We start from the raw sequence: 9,826 nt of genomic DNA, 5'->3' as shown, positions 1-9,826 counted from the left end.
CACATCTTAAACGATAAAGAAATATTGAAATTGCAATGGAAAAAAAGACAGGGCAATTTACAAAGAGTGAAGTCTCAGAAACAGCAATGAATCTGGCAAATGATTAGTTGGTTCAACACTAATTGTGGGATGAACATTGGTTGGGACATTAGGTGAACTTAAGTTCTGAAATGTTGTTTGCAATTACTGGAGGGCAATATCCGCACTTCTGACAGGGTAGCATAGACTGTATTGGAATGGCAGTGCAAGGTATGTATTCAAGTTTCCAAAAGCAAATTTTAAATCTACAGCTGAGATCTGGCAGGATCCATAAATGATTTGGATCCACGAAAAGTCACCGACAGTGCTACATGAACTGTTAAGTATTCCCAACATTTTTTTTCATTTTATTGTACACCTTGCTAATTTCAACTCATTTAATATTAGCACCAATGAGAGAGATGTTTGTCATATTAACTTAGCCATGTCCTTTACCATATTGTAGAACGTTAGATGTATTGAGGCTTCATCTCTCAATGGAAGTTAAAACTGAAATGAGGAGTTCAGAGAAACCAGATTTTCATCTTAATACCACCCATGTTTACACATTCTCCATGGAAAATGCTGAATTTACCCTTGCGTTATATAACATAGCATTAGGTAGAATGTACTACCCAGGAGATAAGTAAGTCAGGACTATTTTCCACTTCTGAGTTTTAATAAATTTTAAAACATACATATTTTACACAAGAATAAAGAAATTTATTCAAAGTTAAAGGAGTGAATCCCTGAACAAAAACCCTCTTCTACCTTTAACATTTAAATAACATTTGTTATTTAAAAATTGAAGGTTGGGTAATATAATTTTTTTCCACTGTGCTGCCAAAATGTGATGTTATTAAGATTTTGGCCCAAGACTTTGTAGAGGCAGATTCCCCTCTCTTTCAAGAGCTCACATCTTATCATTTCATGAAACCTTGGCTTGATTCCTCACAACATTATCTGATGACAGTATCATTCTTTTTATCAAGACACGTTAAACAAATTAATTCTATTGAACAACTACATTATCACAATTTGATTAATTGTGTGTGCTATCATTTCCTTGAAACAGGAACTGTGCTGACAAAGCACATAAAATGTAAGAAAGGAAAGAACTAGCAATTATATTTTTTCTTTTCATTTTCTCAGATCACTCCAATGTGCTCCAGAGCTAATTAATTATTTTTGACTGTAATCACTGTTGCTTTGTATGCAAACATAGTAACCAATTTCCACAGAGCAAGGTCCAACAAACAGCAGTGAGCTGAAATACATAATTGGCTGACAATTCAGTAAAACACATCCACACATCAATCAAAGTTTGAACATTGCTTGGTGAGGAAATTGTACAGATTGAAAAATGGTTGTAGATTGTAGCCTTCAAAATCATAAGCAATGAGTAATAAATATACTTTCCTCTTCTTGGAAAGAGTACAGTAGCATTGTGATTAAGTTACTAGACTAACAGCCAGCCTTCTGGACCATTGATCTAGACACTTGAGTTTCAATCTCACCATGGCATCTAGGGAATTTAAATTTATATAATTAATTACATCCAGTATTTTGAAAAAAGGCTATTCTTCAGAATGGTAAACATGAAACTACTGGATTGTTATAATAACCCATCTATTTCTTTAATGCACTTCACAAGAGGAAATCTTCTATGCTTACATGGTCTGTCATATTTGTGGTTCACCGTAAGCTGCCCCCTCATTTAAGGGGCAACTGGGGATGGATAATAAATGCTGGCAGTTCTAGCAACTTACACATTCTATTAACAAATAAAACAGAAAATTGTAACTGTAAATTGTTGTGACATCTGTTGAGTAATAGAACAAATATGTTTATGAGGAATGACAGAGCAGATTGGCATTTATTGAAGTTTAGAAGAGTGACAATTTATTGAGACATATGCCAAGTCATAGAGTCATAGGGCAATACAGCATGGATACAAGCCCTTTAGCACAAAGAGTCCATGCTGAGAAAGGTGTCTCTGCGGCTAATCCCAATATCCTGTATGTGGCCTACTCTATATCTCTCCAAGCCCAATCACTCCATATACCTATCCAAGTGCTGTTTAAATGATACTATTGACCTGCCTCTTCTTCCTTTCACAGGCAAAACTCACTGCCCTCTGCATGAAAAATATTCACCTCCCTGTTACCTGTGGTGCTGCCCTCAACTAACTATGCAATTGTACTCCTCAATGCCACTGTCCCATTGCATTTCCGAGTAACCTACCATTTATCATAAGAGTCTTACCCTACTTTGACTTTCCAAAATATATCAGCTCAGATCTCTGTATTGAAGTCTATTTGCCATTCCTGGGCCCTCTTAACTAACTGATCAAGATCTCCCTTTAACCTACAATAAACTTCTTCACTATCAGCATCACCTCTGAATTCCCTATCCTCTTTAAAGTTACTAATTAAGCCTTGTACATTCATGTCCAAATCATTTCTATAAATAACATGTCCCAATACTGATCCCTGCAGCATACCTTTGGTCATTGGCCTCCATTGTGGTGGAAATACACTCTAAGGAGACTTGCCAAGCTGAAAGCTGATAGGCTCAGGAAAATAGGAGCCATAGCTTCAGACTCAAGTTGAATATCACTTGCTTATGTTGAGAAACATGTTGTTGTGTGGTAATGAGAATGTAAATAACCGTAAGTGTGTGTATATATGTGCACCCGTTAGTCTCGCGAGACTTTCTGCACCTGGAATGTCTTGCTTCAGCCTCTCCAGCACGCAGGCCTGGGCAAGGTTGTATGGACGACCAGCTGTTGCCCATGCAGCAAGTCTCCCCTCTCCAAGGGAAGGGCAAGAGCCGATACAGCTTGGCACCAGTGACGTCGCAGGAGTTGCCAGAGGGAGGTTGAAGACAATGTCGGACTGCCTTAGGGACTCCAGCTCTGGATTTGTCCTCAGGGTTTACTCCCGAAGCCTTTCCCATGAGTGGGTATGGCCACAAGGCTGTGGAGGTTTGAAATCAGAGTTTTCCCTCTCTTAGATGGACTGCCTTCCCAGGCTGATGAGCTGCCTCTACCCGAAGCACAGGTTTTAAGGCAGCAGGACCCGGCTTCACCCCTTCTCCTGTCAGTGGAAACAGTTCTGCCGGGCTAAGAGGCTGATCAACACGAGAAGGCCAGGAGTTGGACCTGGTTGTCAGAGGCTATTTGCAGTGTACGCCGTGAGGAGCACATTTAGGTAGTGGGAGCTTGTCCTTAATGATGGATTCTGCCTTTTTTGAAGCATCACTCCTTGAAGATGTCCTGGATATCTTGGAAGCTAATGCCCATGATGGAGATGACTGTGAGTCTACAACTTTCTGGAGCTTATTTCAACCCTGTGCTGTGGCTCACCCACCGCAGCCAGTTAAAATGCTCTGCACAATACATCTGTAAAGTTTGAGATAGCTGCTGTCATGCCTTCTGTGCAACTGCATCAATGTGTTGGGCCCGGGATAGACCCTCAGAGATATTGACACTCAGGAACTTGAAATTGCTCACCCTTTCCACTTCCGATCCCTCGATGAGGACTGGTGTGTGTTCCCTCATCTTACCCTTTCTAACGTCCACAATTAATTCTTTGGACTTACTGACATTAGTGCAAGGTTATTGCTGCAACACAACTCAACCAGCTGATCAGTCTTGCTCCTGTACGCCTTCTCGTCATGACCTGAAATTTTGCCTATGATTGTTGTGTCATCAGCAAATTTATGGATGGCATTTGAGCTGTGCCTAAACAAACAGTCTATGGTATAGAGATAATCAATCAATCGGCTAGGCACACATCCCTGAGGTGTGCCAGTGTTGATTATCAGCAAGCTGGAGAAGTTATTTCTGATCCACACAGGCTATGGACTTCTGGTGTGAAAATCAAGGATCCAATTGCAGAGTAAGGTAGAGAGATGCAGGTTTGGGCTTTTTGATCAGAAATGTAGGAATGATGGTGTTAATTGCTGAGCTGTATTCAATAAACAGCATCCTGATATGGTTATCTGCATTATCCAGGTGACCCAAGGCTGCATGGAGAGCTAATGAGACCGCATCTATTGTAGACCCATTGTGGCGATGGGCAAATTGCAGTGGGTCCAGGTCTTTGGTAAATTAAGAGATGATTCCATCCATTGCCAACCTCTCAAACCACTTCATCACTGTAGATCTGAGAGCTAATAGACGATAGTCATCAAGGCAGCTCTCCCTGCTCTTCTTGGGCACTGGTATCATTGTTATCATTTTAAAGCAGGTGGGAACTTCCGAATGTAGCAACGCAAGCTTGAAAATGTCTCTAAGCACACTTGGCAGTTGGTTGGCCCAGGTTTTCAGAGCCTTACCAGCTACACCATTGGGGCCTGTTACCTTGCAAGGGTTCACCTTCTTGAAAGATGTTCTGACGTTGGCCTCCGAGACAGATGGTCACTGGATGCTGCAGGGATCCTCATTGGCTGTAGTTTAACTTTCCCTTTCAAAGTATGCATAAAAGGTATTGAGTTCATCTAAGAGTGAAGCATCACTGCCATTCTTGATGCCAGGTTTTGCTTTGTAGGAAGAGATGGCCTGCAAACCCTGCCAGCGTTGATGTGCATCCAATGCTGCCTTCAACCTCACTTGGGACTGTTCCTTAGCTCTTGAACTAGCCCTCCGCAACTCATACCTGGCCTTCTTGTATAGTCTTGGATCACCAGACTTAAATGCAGCAGATCTAGCCCTCAGCAGACTACAAATCCACAGCTTTTGATTCCAATAGGTACAGTATGTTCTTATAGGCACACACACACACATCCACACAGAATTCATATTATGGGATTAAGTTAAAGGAGGAATTTCTTCTCTCAGAGAATCCTCCACCTTTGGAAGTAGTTGCCTTATGAGCTGTAGAAATGTTTCATTGAACGCATTCAAGGCTGATAGAGATTTTTGTTTTTTTGTGTGTGGAACAAACGGGAGTATGGAATTAAGGCCACAATCAGATTACCGTGATATCTCATTCTGAGAGGTAATATAACCTACTCATGCTCCTACTGTTTTTATGTTTATGGGTTCCAAACATGTCTAGAAATTCCCCTTTGGCCAATCACTAATGAAGCGACATCAACACTCTTCCTAGAAATTCATTTATGGAACAGATTTTGGAAACAGTACAATGCACTGGCAAGTACTGTGGTTCTCAAAATCACCAGCAACAAATTAATCAGGGTCTGACCATTTCCTATAATCCTGCTACCATTATCTTTAGGTCTATGTGTGTTGGTTTTTGGAAAAAAAAACTCTTTGCTCTTCATTCTATCCAGCTTCCTCATTCATTGTTTTGTAAAACTTGGTTATCTTCCTTTCAACCTCTTCTATTCCAATAAAAAAACAAGCAACCAATCATTTACAGTCCAATAACTTCTTTGTAAAGCCTCTCTACATCCTCCCTAGTGTAATCACAATTTTCTTGTAAAGCTTTGTCCAGAAATGTATGCAACACACACAAACTGAAATATAGAGCTCAAGCTGATACATTTCTAATGGAAGTTCCCTGCTTTTGTAATCCACTCTCTGTCAAATTAAGGGAAGTATGCTGGTCTTAACTTTTAGCTACCTTATTTAATTCTCCTGCCACATTTATTAATTTGTGTCCATCAACTTCAAGATTCAGATGTCCCCCCAAAATCATTCATCATCCTCCCATGATTGTACATCCCCTTGCCTTTTTGCATCTTCCTGATAGCAACACATCACACTTATCCAGACTGAATTCAATTTGCCACTTTGCTGCCCAACTGATCAGACCATCTCTAACTTCCTGCAGTTGAAAGGCATCTTTATTACTGTTGTCCTTCTTTGTGCCTTACAACACGGAATTGGCAATTCCACCTGTGTTTTTCATGGAACCATGCTTAACTGAACTGATTAGATGTTTCCCTGAAATCAATTTCTCACCAGGCATAATTTTATTTAATCACTTTTCAGCCTTCCAATTTTATACTATAAAAGTTGATGCATGAATTTGGAGTCACAATAGAAAGCAACTTTAAAACTACCTACACAATTAGCATTACAGTCTGGGGATGAATTTTGATACACAAGGGAGTGCAAATGCTGGAATCTGGAACAGCACACAATCTGCTGGAAGGACTCAGTGAGTCATGTTGCATTGGTGGGAGGAAAGAAATTGTCTGCATTTTGGATCAAAATGCAGTGTTGATGCAGTCCTGAGAAAGGTTTTTGACCCAACATGTCGATGATTTCTTTCCTCACACCTACACTGCTCTACCTGCTGAGTTCTTCCAGCAGGTTGTGTTGTGCTGGGAAAGAATTTCTACAGATTCTTTATTTTATGGGTTGGTCACAGTCTTTAATCAGATAATTCATGATTGTTCTGTAAAATTGATTGATAAATATGATCATCTCACACACATGATAGTGTGTGAGAGAGACATGGCTGCATCTCCCTAAATATTTTTCATAAATTCTATTGTATTTCTTTCTTCTTTTAAGCCAATCATCCCCACTGAAGCATAGACCACTGACAGCAGTTTGCTAGAGTCCTCTATTCTGGGCCAGCCTTTCAAAGTGTTCCCAGTTTTAGCCCATTTTCTAAATCCTTTCTCTTCCAGGGTTGAGGTCTTCGGAGCTTCTGTTGATGATTTTGTAGCACTGGGTTTTTATGGGATAGGGCTGCTATCCCATGCCCAACCCTCTTCCTTTCACTGCCAGGTCTGGGACCGTCCATGGTGGAATTATTATATTTCTTTATTTTCCTGTAAATGCCTGCAAGAAAAAAAATCTCAAGATAGTACATAGTAACATATGCGTACTTTGTTAATAAATTTACTTTAAACTTTGAACTCTGAATTACACGTTGTAGCATATGTGAGGAACAAGAAAGAGAAATTAAATTGCTCCAAAAAAGGCCTCTTATGTATCGGTCGCTGTAATGTTTTGGGTATAAGGCTACAACAGAAACAATTGTATTCAAATGATTTGAAAGATGCAAAAGCTCAAGAAAAGGTGATGTGAAAGCTTAAGAAGTCAATCATATATTTCATGATTGTTGTGTAAAATTGATTGATAAACATGATCAACACCTTTAAGCGCCCATATAAAAATGTGCCTTTCATTGAGTACAACTAAGTACTCAGAATGTACAGGGCTTGAGCAATGCATAATTAATGTCTCCATTGTGAAACTGTTTCATACATAAGCAATTAGAATACAAAGCTCTTCATCTTGGAAAAGAGCTATTGGTTGGGTATCTAAAGGAAAAGGTATACTTCAGTCATGGCACCACCAAGCCTCTGGTAACATCACAAGTGGGACAACAAGGCCAAAGTCAATGTCACTATTGCAGAGAGGACAAAAGGAATGGGAGATCAGGTGCAAAAAATTCCTCAGGAGTCTTCCAATAATATTGCTCCAATCCTTAACTTTGCTAAGGATCAAAAAACATCAAAGATTTTCACAGGCTGTGGTGACTGAGATCTGCCATCTTTGGAGTTCCTACATATCTGCATGTACTAGGACTGCCTTACCTGCTCAGGTCAAGTTTATTCTCACCTTGAATTCTTTGTTTATACCAGAATGATCCAGAAGTGAAGTCTCCCAGTTTGTAGCCCACTCTTTGTAGTTGAGATTTGAAGATTGTCCTCTACCCAGAGACAGGAATTTATATTCTCCTTGACAATAGGCAGCATACAGCACAGGCTTATAGATCTACTCAGATTGCAGGCTTTCTGAAAATTCACTATGCTTTTAACTTTGCGGATCCAAACTTTTGAATTTTTTAGTCTACACATCAAGTACCGGAAGGTTCTTTTCAAGTTCATTTTCAAGTTGCACAGGCGCAATGAGCTGACTGGTCATAACCTTTCTATGTTTGTGGTCTGCGTGTCAATTTTGAGCTTTTCATCAAACAGAAAAGTTATCACTGCCTGCACATCCAGGTTATTAAGATCCAAATACAAGCAGAAAGAGGTCACGTGGCCTCAGAAGCTGATTGCAACATTGAATACTATTACAGCAGATGCCTCAAGCTTCCATTCCTGTGAGATTATCATAAACCTTGATCCCTCTATATCCAGTGATATATTAATTTCTACCATGAATATATTCAACCAATGAGCTTCAACAGTCTTTGGGGATAGAGAATATCAATATGTTATAACCTTTTGCAAACATAAAATTCGCTTCATCTCATTCTTATCATTGCTGACCCTTTCTTCAGAGATGATATCTTCAGGTTTTGTACTCTACAGCAATATGAAAAAGTCTCTCAACTTCTCCCCTGTTGATTCTTCTCAGAGTCATGTAAGTTTCTGTGAGGTCATCTGGAACTCAAATGAATATGAGCCAGTCTTTTTGCTCCTCATATGACAAACTCTTCATCCAAAGAATCCGTCTATTAAAATCACATAGCACAGACACCAGTGTTCCTTAAATTCAGATTGATTTATCAACTGTAAATGGAAACATACAGTGAAATGTGTTGTTTGTGTTAACAACCAAGACGCCTAAGGATATATTGAGGACAGGCAGTAAGTGTGACCGCACATCTCAGTGGCAACATACTATCTCCACGCTGCTCAGCAGAACAACATAGAACACAACACAACAGAACAAACAAGCAGCAATATAACAACAACAAGGCAAGGCCCTTTCCTCCCTCCTACACACACACACACACACACACACACACACACACACACACACACACACACTCACACACACACACTCACACACTCACACACACACACACACACACACACACACACACACACTCACACACACACACACACACACACACACACACACTCACACACACACACTCACACACTCACACACACACACACACACACACACTCACACACACACACTCACACACTCACACACACACACACACACACACACACACACACACACACACACACACACACACACACACACACACACACACACACACACACACTCTCTCTCTCCTCCAACTCCAGGAGGGACTTCGGGCTTTGACTTCCATTCTCAATGTTGGTTCTAAATATGGGAACAACATTGTAACAGCACTCCAAACATAGCCTTTTTCTTTGTTCTCTGTGCTATCTCATCGAGATATCCCTATTTTTGTACTTCTACTGCATTGCAACAGCCTTTTTTACCAAATTAAATTTGTTTTCTTAAGGAGTTGCTGCAACTGCAGGATGTTCTTACTTGAGGTCTTGACTTCCAGTCAAGATGGCTCCGGAGAACAACGATTCCTCAGGCAACATCTTACAGATAGCAAACCTCTCCAATTAGTTCACTTTATCTCTGCGTTCTGCTTGTTCTTTTTGTCTTGTTTGTGTTACGGAAACTGTTGGAGGCTGATGTCTTCTCTTTTATCAGCACCCAAGGTCTTTCGGTATTTAATGGATATCTGGAGTAGACAAATATCAGGGCTGTATTCTACATGCATACTTTGACAATAAAATGAACTTTGATTTTCTCCATCTCATTATGCAGTGGACTCAGCCCTTTCAAGTACACAAGCTTACACCAGGCTCCATGTAAAATACATTCTTTTCCAATATCCCCACATTTCCCCACACTATTGTCCTTCAGTCACCTTCTTGCCATTTGCATGAGCAAATGATGGGCTTTTGTGCTCCTCACTGATATCCTTCCTCTCCAGCTTCACCTCATCAGCAAGCTTAGAAATGTTACACTGTCTTTTCTTCTAAACCTTTACCATAAGTTATGAATTGCTGAGCACCTCACACTGATTCCTTTGATATCCTACTAGTTACAATCCTACTTTAGTTTTCTGTCCTTTAACCTTCTCCCCAT

At 40.2% G+C, this 9,826-nt stretch overlaps 1 long non-coding RNA gene across 1 annotated transcript in view; it reads right to left on the bottom strand.

The window, feature by feature from the left end:
• Window positions 1-5,903: 5,903 nt before the first annotated feature.
• LOC132397758 (uncharacterized) overlaps window positions 5,904-9,826 on the bottom strand; it is a 92,276-nt gene continuing 88,353 nt past the window's right edge. Inside the window, exon 3 of the long non-coding RNA XR_009513438.1 lies at window positions 5,904-6,781. This is a non-coding gene — a long non-coding RNA (uncharacterized LOC132397758). The remainder of the gene's footprint in view (window positions 6,782-9,826) is intronic.

Source organism: Hypanus sabinus, chromosome 8 (genome assembly GCF_030144855.1).
Source record: "Hypanus sabinus isolate sHypSab1 chromosome 8, sHypSab1.hap1, whole genome shotgun sequence".
Taxonomy (NCBI): domain Eukaryota; kingdom Metazoa; phylum Chordata; class Chondrichthyes; order Myliobatiformes; family Dasyatidae; genus Hypanus; species Hypanus sabinus.
The sequence above is the reverse complement of the archived record's forward strand: the minus strand, read 5'-3'. Positions and strand labels throughout refer to the sequence as shown.